The sequence below is a fragment of the Dendrobates tinctorius genome, unplaced genomic scaffold, assembly GCF_039654945.1.
Source record: "Dendrobates tinctorius isolate UK_male_01 unplaced genomic scaffold, ASM3965494v1 ptg000189l, whole genome shotgun sequence".
NCBI classification, from domain to species: Eukaryota; Metazoa; Chordata; class Amphibia; order Anura; family Dendrobatidae; genus Dendrobates; species Dendrobates tinctorius.
In genome coordinates, this window is record NW_027361856.1 from 7,343,519 (window position 1) to 7,355,568 (window position 12,050).

Genomic DNA, 12,050 nt, shown 5'->3' on the forward strand with positions numbered 1-12,050 from the left:
GAGCTGCCACACAGGCAGATCTCACCAGTGACATAGCAGCGGTCGGGGGGGGTCGCTACTTACCTGTCAGACGAGACGATCCTGACGTCCTCCCACCCGTGTCCACGCGTCGCTCGTCTCCACAGCAGGAAGCTGACGCTGAGAAACTGCCCAGGCCGTTCTCGCGCGATCAGCGATAACCAGCGGGGGAGCTGGTCAGAGGTAAGTGTCACACATAGCGATATCGCTGCTGCGTCACAAAACCAGTGACGTTATAGCGATATTGCTAGCGAGATCGCTTAGTGTGATGGGGCCTTTAGTGGATTGCAGAACCCTAAACTGACAACACAACTAGAATTAGCCATGGGACGTACCTACAATGCCCTAGACGCCTCGGCACAGCCAAAAAGTTAGCTAAGCCTAAAGAGAGGGGAAAGCTACACTGCCCCGGAGTAGAACCCCAAAGGAATAGATAGCCCCCGAACATATATTGCCGGTGAGACAAAATGAGGCACAAACACAGGCAGAAAATAGAGTAAGCAAATGATGGGGGCCCAAACTGTCTAGATAGAATAGGACAGGAAAGGATACTGTCTGCAATCACGCCAAAAAACCCTAAGAAAAACTCCAACACGTCTGATATGCAAAAATACTGAGGCCACGCGTCCTCTCCCCCACTAAATCAGAACTCTGGTGTACCTGGACGAAAACAAAAGATACTGATACAACGGGATTAGAAATACTGCAAAGACTGACATAAGCTGTGGCAAATGAAAGAGTCCAGCACAGGTCCCAGCAAGGCAGAAATCAGAGAAAAGCAAAAAATGGATCAAATGAAAAAAGATACAAGCAGGCAAATAACTTATCTGAAAGATGCAGGACAAAGCAGGAGGCAAGCATACTTCCTAAAAGCTCAGGAAGAAAAACAAATCACCGGCAAGAGCTGCGGGAAAGTTGCTCACTTAAATCTCTCCAGTCTGTAACACCTGACCTCCAATCATCCTGCTCAGGTGACTGACTTCTGTCAGCCAGACCAGCTCCATTACCCGCAGCAACCACCAGAGGGAGCCCAAACTCAGAAGCCTGGTCAAACGTGTTCACAACAGTATATAATGTACAGGTAATACAGTGATCACCAGTGACATACGTGGGAGCTCTATATACTGTATAATGTACAGGTAATAGTGATCATCAGTTACATTATACACAGCTCTGTATATAGTATACAGTGTATTGTCAGTGTACAGGTAACACACTGACTCATCAGTAACGACTTTAGTTGACATCATCACTTTTTCTTCATCTGGCACAGACCGCCATCACTTCTCTCAGCCAGGACTTGTCTCTGTAGAAAATAACACTCAGTTATCCATAGCCATTTGCTGCCGGAGCACATTCCCCACTTATTCTCTGACTTCTACAATACGTCAGATAAAGAAAAAAAAGCAACATAATTCTGCCTTGCACAGTAAGGCCTCTTTCACACTTTAGTCTTTTTGCCATCAGTCACAAACCGTCAAAGTGCGAAAAAATGGGTCCAGTGCAGATTGTAAAAAACTGATGCACTGGATCTGTCACTGCAGGAAATTTAAAGGAATAGGATTCTAGAGAGAGCAAACATGAACTTTTCAGTGCCAGAAAGGCTTTTGGGGTTAAAGGAACGGAAATTCTTCCAGACATGCTCAGTTGAAAAAAACGGAATCCGTTGCTGGATTCCGTCATATGATGGACGGTGATGGATCCATTGCCCATAGGCGTCCATTCTAGCAGACGATGGACGGCGACGGGTCCACGGAGACAAACGTTCCTATGGATGTTTTTTCCGGCCAACGGACACCGATTTTCCGACGCATCCGTCCCATGACAGACAAAACGGAAGGCCATCTGTCACAATCCGTCGCTGATACAAGTCAATGAGAAAAAAACGGATCAAGCAAAATAGTTTGCTGGATCCGTTTTTTCTAAAAACGACGGATTGTGACTGATGCAAAAAGACTGAAGTGTGAAAGATAAAGAAAACTTGGCACTCAACTTCTAGAATATTTTTTTGGATTTTTTTAATGCAGCCAGAAAATAATAGACGTTTCGGCCTCACTGGCCTTCATCAGTAACAGTCTGCAGTATAGTAGTTAATCGCATTCAGTGCGATAATAGAAGTGACACCATAGTCACTTTAAATGTGCCTGGTCATGCACTAGGCGCTGGGCATGGCGCCTGAATCAAATAGTACCTGGGTGGGTGGGGGTGCCATGCAGACATCAGCGACCCAGAATCCACTGTTGGTCAGCTGTGTCCCTACTGTGAAACATGGAGGAGGCACTGTTATGTTCTGGGGCTGCTTTGCTGCATCTGGCATAGGGTGTCTAGAATCTATGCAGGGTACAATGAAATCTCAATACTATCAAGGGATTCTAGAGAGAAATGTGCTGCCCAGTGTCGGAAAGCTTGGTCTCAGTCGCATGTCATGGGTCTTGCAACAGAATAATGACCCAAAACACAGCTAAAAACACCCAAGAATGGCTAAGAGGAAAGCATTGGACTATTCTGAAGTGGCCTTCTATGAGCACTGACCTAAATCCTATTGAGCATCTTTGGAAAGAGATGAAACATGCTGTTTGGAAAAGGCAGCCTTCAAACACGAGCCAACTGAAGAAGTTTGCGCCTGAGGAGTGGGCCAAAATACCTGTCGAGAGGTGCAGAAATCTCATTCACAGTTACAGGAATCGCTTGATTGCAGTGATTGCTTCACAAGGTTGTGCAACAAAATGTTAAGTTAAGGGTACCACCATTTCTGTCCAGGCCTATTTCATGAGTTTTAATTTTTTTTTTAAATTCTGTGGAAGCATGGTTGAAAAGCAATGTCTGACTTTCATTTGTTCATTTTCATTAATTTTTTTTGTATTACTTTTGTCAGATTCAAGTTATCTCTGTGACCATTGTGGAAATAAATAATTTTTCTGTCATTAAACGAGGGGTACCAACAATTTTGACCGTGTGTATTTTAGGGGTTGCATTATAATATAGAGTCTGCCTATGTGGGTGCATTATATTAAGGGCTGCATTGTTGTATAGATGCCTATGGGGGCTGCATTATATCAAGGGCTGCATTATTCTATAGATGCTGCCTATAGGGGTGCCTTATATTAGAGGCTGCATTCTATAGAGGCTGCCTGTGGGGTGCATTATATTAGGGGCTGCATTATACTATAGAGGATGCTTATAGGTGTACGTTATAGAGTCTGCCTATGGGGAATGCATTATACTATCGGGAGACCTATGGGGAGTACATTATACTATATTGAGGATTGGTGCATTATACTATGTGGAGGCTATCTAGGGGGCCATCATACAGTGTGGATATTAAAGTGTTGGAGCTATCAAACAATTTGGGGTATACTAAGGGGTCAGTATATATACAGGGAGGGGGCATTATACTGTGTATAGGGGAGCCGTACAGGGGGAGACCCTTGACATTATTAAATGTAAAGTGGGCACTTAGGGGAACTTAGGTTACTGTGACTGTCAAACAGACAGACAGAGGGCATTATTACTTTCTAGGGGACAAAATGTGGGCACTGTTTTCTAGGGCACTTGCACTCAGCATTACTAAATTTTAGAGGGCTGTTTTACCATTTAGAGGCTATAGAGAAAAACCACACAGTAGATGCAGTAATAGGGACACATATGGCAGCAGCCGCTCAGTATTGGGGTATCAGCAGGATGAGAAGGTTGTGCAGGTTGGGAATAGATGCGGACGGTGCTGAAAATGTGAGAAGTGAAATGTGTCTGTTTAAATTTCTGCATTCGAGTTGTGGCTGGAAGAAGTCATGTCGGTCTGGGCCAGATGGAAAAGATGTTAAAAGTGAACGATTCCATCAGAAAGAATATCGTCTGTAAGTCATTATCTGTAACTGTCCTGTGATCTCTTATATGTTCTGTAGGACTGGTATTTACCTCTGACCATATGGCGGTAATATCAGTATTGGTCTTTATATCGACACTAGCTGAAGAGCCCCGCATTGCCCATGCTTAGTAACAAACTGTGGTTAGTTATAACAAATCATAATAATTATATCGCATGTAAAAAAATTTGATCTGAGAAAAATTGCACTAATTGCAATAAAAAATTTTTTTGCTTCAACAAAATGGTGCTGCGCATGCGCAATAACATCTATCAGCAAACAATGCTCTCAATCTGCACATGCGCAGCCCACTGTGGTCCGAGGACCAGTGTGGGAATGCGCAGAAGAATAAGAAATTGTCACTGTAGAACATAGAAACGCTCCTGCACTGGTACACTGAACACAACGGGCACCATTTTGTCGAAGCAAATCTTTTTTATCACAATATTAACCCCTAAATGACTGCCGATATGACTTAAGGGCGGCAGTTAAGGGGCCTTATTCCTCCTGAACCTCATGCTCCTGCTTTTTACACAGCCTTCTCCTGCACCTCATGCTCCTCCTTTATACACAACATTTTTCTACAGCACAGCTTTTCTCCTTTATAGTCGCCTTCTCCGGCAGCACCTAGCACTCCTCTTCCATATACAATTGGAAACACTTGATCCTGAGAGAAATTGCACTAATTGCAATAAAGCGTATTGTATACACAGCCTACTTATGCAGCAACTTCCTGATATGAGCACAGCGGTGTAATCCATGAGGCTCCTCACTTTTCCTTTACATCATGTCTCACAGGAGCAACTCCATTCTAGACAATGCTGAGCTAGATGTGGCCTGTGCCTGCTGCGCACTGATACTCTGAAGGCGGCGGCCCTGCTTGTAGCTCGCAGCGGCTGGGACTTTGCAGCCGGTGAGTTTTGCAGGGTGGATTTCAAGGTGAATGTGCCTCCACCCGTGTGTGCTAACAATGTGGGCCATGTGGACGTTGTTTCGCGTGTGGAGTGAGTGTGGCTATGCGGAGTGGCCGGACCTATAAGTGGGCGTGGCTTGATACATACATGCGCACACACACACTCAGATTATATATATTTATATACATACATACATTTATATATATATATACACTCACTGGCCACTTTATTAGGTACACCTGTCCAACTGTGTGTTAAGACTTAATTTCTAATCAGCCAATCACATGGCGGCAACTCAGTGCATTTAGGCATGTAGACATGGTCAAGACAATCTCCTGCAGTTCAAACCGAGCATCAGTATGGGGAAGAAAGGTGATTTGAGTGCCTTTGAACGTGGCATGATTGTTGGTGCCAGAAGGGCTGGTCTGAGAATTTCAGAAACTGCTGATCTACTGGGATTTTCACGCACAACCATCTCTAGGGTTTACAGAGAATGGTCCGAAAAAGAAAAAAAATCCAGTGAGCGGCAGTTCTGTGGCCGGAAATGCCATGTTGATGCCAGAGGTCAGAGGAGAATGGGCAGACTGGTTCGAGCTGATAGAAAGGCAACAGTGACTCAAATTGCCACCCGTTACAACCAAGGTAGGCAGAAGAGCATCTCTGAACGCACAGTGCGTCGAACTTTGAGGCAGATGGGCTACAGCAGCAGAAGACCACACTGGGTACCACTCCTCTCAGCTAAGAACAGGAAACTGAGGCTACAATTTGCACAAGCTCATCGAAATTGGACAGTAGAAGATTGGAAAAACGTTGCCTGGTCTGATGAGTCTCGATTTCTGCTGCGACATTCGGATGGTAGGGTCAGAATTTGGCGTAAACAACATGAAAGCATGGATCCATCCTGCCTTGTATCAACGGTTCAGGCTGGTGGTGGTGGTGTCATGGTGTGGGGAATTTTTTCTGGGCACTCTTTGGGCCCCTTGGTACCAATTGAGCATCGTTGCAACGCCACAGCCTACCTGAGTATTGTTGCTGACCATGTCCATCCCTTTATGACCACAATGTACCCAACATCTGATGGCTACTTTCAGCAGGATAATGCGCCATGTCATAAAGCTCGAATCATCTCAGATTGGTTTCTTGAACATGACAATGAGTTTACTGTACTCAAATGGCCTCCTCAGTCACCAGATCTCAATCCAATAGAGCATCTTTGGGATGTGGTGGAACGGGAGATTCGCATAAGGGATGTGCAGCCAACAAATCTGCGCCAACTGTGTGATGCCATCATGTCAATATGGTCCAAAATCTCTGAGGAATGCTTCCAGCACCTTGTTGAATCTCTGCCACGAAGAATTGAGGCAGTTCTGAAGGCAAAAGGGGGTCCAACCCCTTACTAGCATGGTGTACCTAATAAAGTGGCCAGTGAGTGTATATATATATATATATATATATATATATAAAATATATATATGTGTGTGTTTAGAGGACATTATACAGTGGGGAAAAAAAGTATTTAGTCAGTCAGCAATAGTGCAAGTTCCACCACTTAAAAAGATGAGAGGCGTCTGTAATTTACATCATAGGTAGACCTCAACGATGGGAGACAAACTGAGAAAAAAAAATCCAGAAAATCACATTGTCTGGTTTTTTTTTTCATTTTATTTGCATATTATGGTGGAAAATAAGTATTTGGTCAGAAACAAAATTTCATCTCAATACTTTGTGATATATCCTTTGTTGGCAATGACCGAGGTCAAACGTTTTCTGTAAGTCTTCACAAGGTTGCCACACACTGTTGTTGGTATGTTGGCCCATTCCTCCATGCAGATCTCCTCTAGAGCAGTGATGTTTTTGGCTTTTCGCTTGGCAACACGGACTTTCAACTCCCTCCAAAGGTTTTCTATAGGGTTGAGATCTGGAGACTGGCTAGGCCACTCCAGGACCTTGAAATGCTTCTTACGAAGTCACTCCTTCGTTGCCCTGGCGGTGTGCTTTGGATCATTGTCATGTTGAAAGACCCAGCCACGTTTCATCTTCAATGCCCTTGCTGATGGAAGGAGGTTTGCACTCAAAATCTCACGATACATGGCCCCATTCATTCTTTCATGTACCCGGATCAGTCGTCCTGGCCCCTTTGCAGAGAAACAGCCCCAAAGCATGATGTTTCCACCACCATGCTTTACAGTAGGTATGGTGTTTGATGGATGCAACTCAGTATTCTTTTTCCTCCAAACACGACAAGTTGTGTTTCTACCAAACAGTTCCAGTTTGGTTTCATCAGACCATAGGACATTCTCCCAAAACTCCTCTGGATCATCCAAATGCTCTCTAGCAAACTTCAGACGGGCCCGGACATGTACAGGCTTAAGCAGTGGGACACGTCTGGCACTGCAGGATCTGAGTCCATGGTGGCGTAGTGTGTTACTTATGGTAGGCTTTGTTACATTGGTCCCAGCTCTCTGCAGTTCATTCACTAGGTCCCCCAGCATGGTTCTGGGATTTTTGCTCACCGTTCTTGTGATCATTCTGACCCCACGGGGTGGGATTTTGCGTGGAGCACCAGATCGAGGGAGATTATCAGTGGTCTTGTATGTCTTCCATTTTCTAATTATTGCTCCCACAGTTGATTTCTTCACTCCAAGCTGGTTGGCTATTGCAGATTCAGTCTTCCCAGCCTGGTGCAGGGCTACAATTTTGTTTCTGGTGTCCTTTGACAGCTCTTTGGTCTTCACCATAGTGGAGTTTGGAGTCAGACTGTTTGAGGGTGTGCACAGGTGTCTTTTTATACTGATTACAAGTTTAAACAGGTGCCATTACTACAGGTAATGAGTGGAGGAAAGAGGAGACTCTTAAAGAAGAAGTTACAGGTCTGTGAGAGCCAGAAATCTTGATTGCTTGTTTCTGACCAAATACTTATTTTCCACCATAATATGCAAATAAAATGAAAAAAAAACAGACAATGTGATTTTCTGGATTTTTTTTTCTCAGTTTGTCTCCCATAGTTGAGGTCTACCTATGATGTAAATTACAGACGCCTCTCATCTTTTTAAGTGGTGGAACTTGCAGTATTGCTGACTGACTAAATACTTTTTTTCCCCACTGTACAAAGATTTATAATGAACTGTGGGGTGGGGAGGTTGCTATGTAGAGACTTAAAATTGAGGGTTGAGGACGCAAAGTCTCTAATGGCATTCTCCCTATTCCCCAATTTATTATACAGTTTAAAACAGAAGTTTACATACACTATATAAAAATACACATATGCATGTTTTTCTCAAAATGTGACATGAAAACATGAAATTAGAATAAATCTTTCCCGTTTTAGGTCAGTTAGGATTTCCATAATTATTAATATTTGCCAAATGCCAAAATAGAGAGAATGTTTTAAGCCATTTTTATTACTGCAAAGTCAAAAGTTTACATTCACTAATATTACTATGCCTTTAAACAATTCTGGACTGCCCATATGATGATGTCATGTGTTTGGAAGCTTCTGTTTTGTTTTTTTTACATCTGAGCTAACTAGAGACACACCTGTGGATGTATTTTAATGCACACCTGAAACACACTGCTTCTTTGTGTAGCATCATGGGAAAGTCACATGGCCATATTGACCAAAAAATTAAAAAAAGTTTTGGCTCTGGGAAGATTGGGAGCAAAGAACAAAATGTAAAAACTGAAATACCCCTGTCATTAAGTGGCTAATGGGTGCAGAAAATCTGCATAATCAAAAACTCACCAGAAGCTCATCGTGGGAACGTAGCCTAAGGGTGTGTGCACGTGGTTTTTGCTGCGGATCGGCAGCGGATTTGGTCCTGCGGCTTACATTACCATGTAAACCTATGGAAAACCAAATCCGCTGTGCACATGCTGCGGAAAATTTCCGCGCAGATTCGCTGCAGTTTATTTTCCGCAGCATGTAACTTTTTGCGGAACCGCAGCTACATCCTACATTCTGGTACACACTCTCTCCCGCACTGCCAAAATGCACTAGAACCTGCATCAAGTCCACTGAACAAAAAGGAGGAAACCGCAGAAATATGTCACCCTGCAGTTTCTGCCAGGAGCTGCGGTTTCTCTGCGGAAAAAGCCGCAGCAAAAACCGCAACGTGTGCACACACCCTAAGGGCGTGTGCACACGTTGCGGATTCTGCTTTGGATTTTTCCGCGCAGATTTGTCTATATCCGCTGGTAAATCCACAGATCAAAAGACCTACGGTTTATCTGAGGATTTATTGCGGATTAGCCTGCGGTTTGACACCTGTCATGGAGCAGGTGGCAAACCGCTGCGGATTCCGCACAAAGAAGTGACATGCTGTGGATTTAAAACCGCAGCACATCCGCACGGAAAATTCCGCACCGTGGGCACTGCGTTTTTCATTTTGCATTGGCTTAAATGGTACTGTACACTGCAGCAGAAACTGCTGAGATCCGCAGGGCCAAATCCGCAACGTGTGCACACACCCTTATAAGAGAACATTCTGATAATTTCGTAAGGTTACATTTCCACTATGAGCTCTTGATGTGGCAGATTTTCTGAACAAATCTCTGCACTGATCAAGCAAAATAGGTCATTTGCATTTTTTTTTAGAAATATGCAGTGTAAAAAACTCAAACGCGCATCGTGGAAGCATAGCTTTACATTTTGTATCGATATCTAACTTTAAGGTTTTGTTCCCACAATGAGTTTTTGATGTTGCAGATTTTCTGTGCCATTTCTGCACCTATTAGGTAAAATAGGTTCCTTGAGTTTTTTATGCTGCGTATTTCTAAAACAAAAATGTAGCAAAAACTAACTGTAGGAACAAAGTCTTATCTTGACTATTGATCACTAATTTTAAGGCCACGTGCACACGTTCAGTATTTGATATCAGTATGTGTAAGCCGAAACCAGGAGTGGATATGGAACAAGCAAAGGAAAGTATAATAGAAACACGTCACCACTTCTGTATTTTTCACAAACTCCTGGTTTTGGCTTACACATACTGAGGTAAACTACTGACCAAACACTGAGGTAAACTACTGACCAAACACTGGGGTAAAATACTGATCAAACACTGAGGTAAAATACTGATCAAACACTGAGGTAAAATACTGACAAAACACTGGGGTAAAATACTGATCAAACACTGAGGTAAAATACTGATCAAACACTGAGGTAAAATACTGACAAAACACTGGGGTAAAATACTGATCAAACACTGAGGTAAAATACTGATCAAACACTGAGGTAAAATACTGACCAAACACTGAGGTAAAATACTGATCAAACACTGAGGTAAAATACTGATCAAACACTGAGGTAAAATACTGATCAAACACTGAGGTAAAATACTGACAAAACACTGGGGTAAAATACTGATCAAACACTGAGGTAAAATACTGATCAATCACTGAGGTAAAATACTAAAACACTGAGGTAAACTACTGACCAAACACTGAGGTAAAATACTGATCAATCACTGAGGTAAAATACTAAAACACTGAGGTAAACTACTGACCAAAGACTGAGGTAAAATACTAAAACACTGAGGTAAACTACTGACCAAACACTGAGGTAAGCCACTGACCAAACACAGGTAAAATACTAACCAAATACTCTAACTCTTCTGCCAGTTTTAGTCAGGGGGACATACCCATCCTGCTGCCCAGGTAGGGAGGACATCAGTGCTGGGCTGCTTGCACTTACACACACAGACTACATCTACCTGCTACAATCCCCTCTTGCAGTGAGGAATCCAGGCCATTTTTACCTTGTGCTCTGGGTGACTAAACGCTACAGCACTATTTCCCAGGAAGGCTTGTGTAAAACTAGCAATAGGGGAGATTCTCGGACATGCGCAGTGCTGCTCTTCTTGTACACAGCAAGGCTGGAGTGGGCAGAGCTGGCACTACACCTGCAGCACCACGACCCAGGTAACTGGTGCCCTGCTCATGCCATAGCCCCCCTCCAGGCATCGTCCTCCCCTCAACCAATGTCATCTGGTGCTTGATTGCATATCACAGGCTGCAGGTATCCATCCACACACAGCATCAATCCCAGAAAGGCTGCAAGGAGCATTCTGTATGTGGAGTGGGCGTGGATTGATACATACAATCAGCATTAGTCATTTAGGACAACATTGGATCATTCAGAGATCCACAATGAACTTCTGGAGTGAGTTTGCAGCATTGAAAGTAAAGGGGCCGAATAATATTGCACGCCCCACTTTTCAGTTTTTGAATTTCCACAAAAATTTAAAATAACCAATAAATTTCATTCAACTTCACAATTGTGTCCCTCTTGTTGTTGATTCTTCACCAAAAATTTACATTTGGTATCTTTATGTTTGAAGCATGATATGTGGGAAAAGGTTGAAAAGTTCCAGGGGGCCGAATGCTTTCGCAAGGCAGTGTAAGTGCCTAGTGTAGGGCACCGGATAAATGTGATCCCAAACATTATGTAAAATGTTTCCAATAAAAGCTTCAACTAAGTCCATAAAAAAAGCAAGTCAGCAAGTCCCCACTCAGGTCTGTCATCTGTTAGCAGAAATATCATAGGATGGTAGAGTTGAAAGGACCTTCTGGGTCATCTTTTCCAACCCCCCGCTTCCACGTTATAGGGGCTTCCACGTTACTGGTAGCACAAAGGCTTTGTAAAAGTGAAATGGCTCTCCGCTCTCCAAAAGAAATTCAGCAAATTCTCCGCTCGCAAATCCAAATGCCCCCCCCCCTGCTTTCTGAGCCACAGTGTGCCTAAACCACATATAGCGCCAGGTACAGACTGGGGCTGAAATTCAGCTCTGGCATATGAAATCACACAGGTCCATGCTGTCCACGTCCCCAAGCACTAGATATGATATATTACTACTAGCTATGAACCCGTTCTACGCCCGGGTGGCGAGCATTTTTATTGGTATATGGTCTCCCATCCTGGTATGTGCTGCCCCCCTCCTATCCTGTTATGCATGTCACCCCTCATCCTTATTCTGGTATATATGGTCCCCCCTCATCCCTATAATGGTATGCATGGTACCCCCTCATTCCTATCCTGGTATGCATGGTCCCCTCACCCCCCCTATCCTGGTATGCATGGTCCCCTCACCCCCCAATCCTGGAATGCATGGTCCTCTCGCCCCCCAATCCTGGTATCCATGGTCCCCTCGCCCCCCTTTTCGTGGTATGCATGGTCCCCTCACCCCCCTTTCGTGGTATGCATGGTCCCCTGACCCTCCTTTCTTGGTATGCATGGTCCCCTCACTCCCCTTTCGTG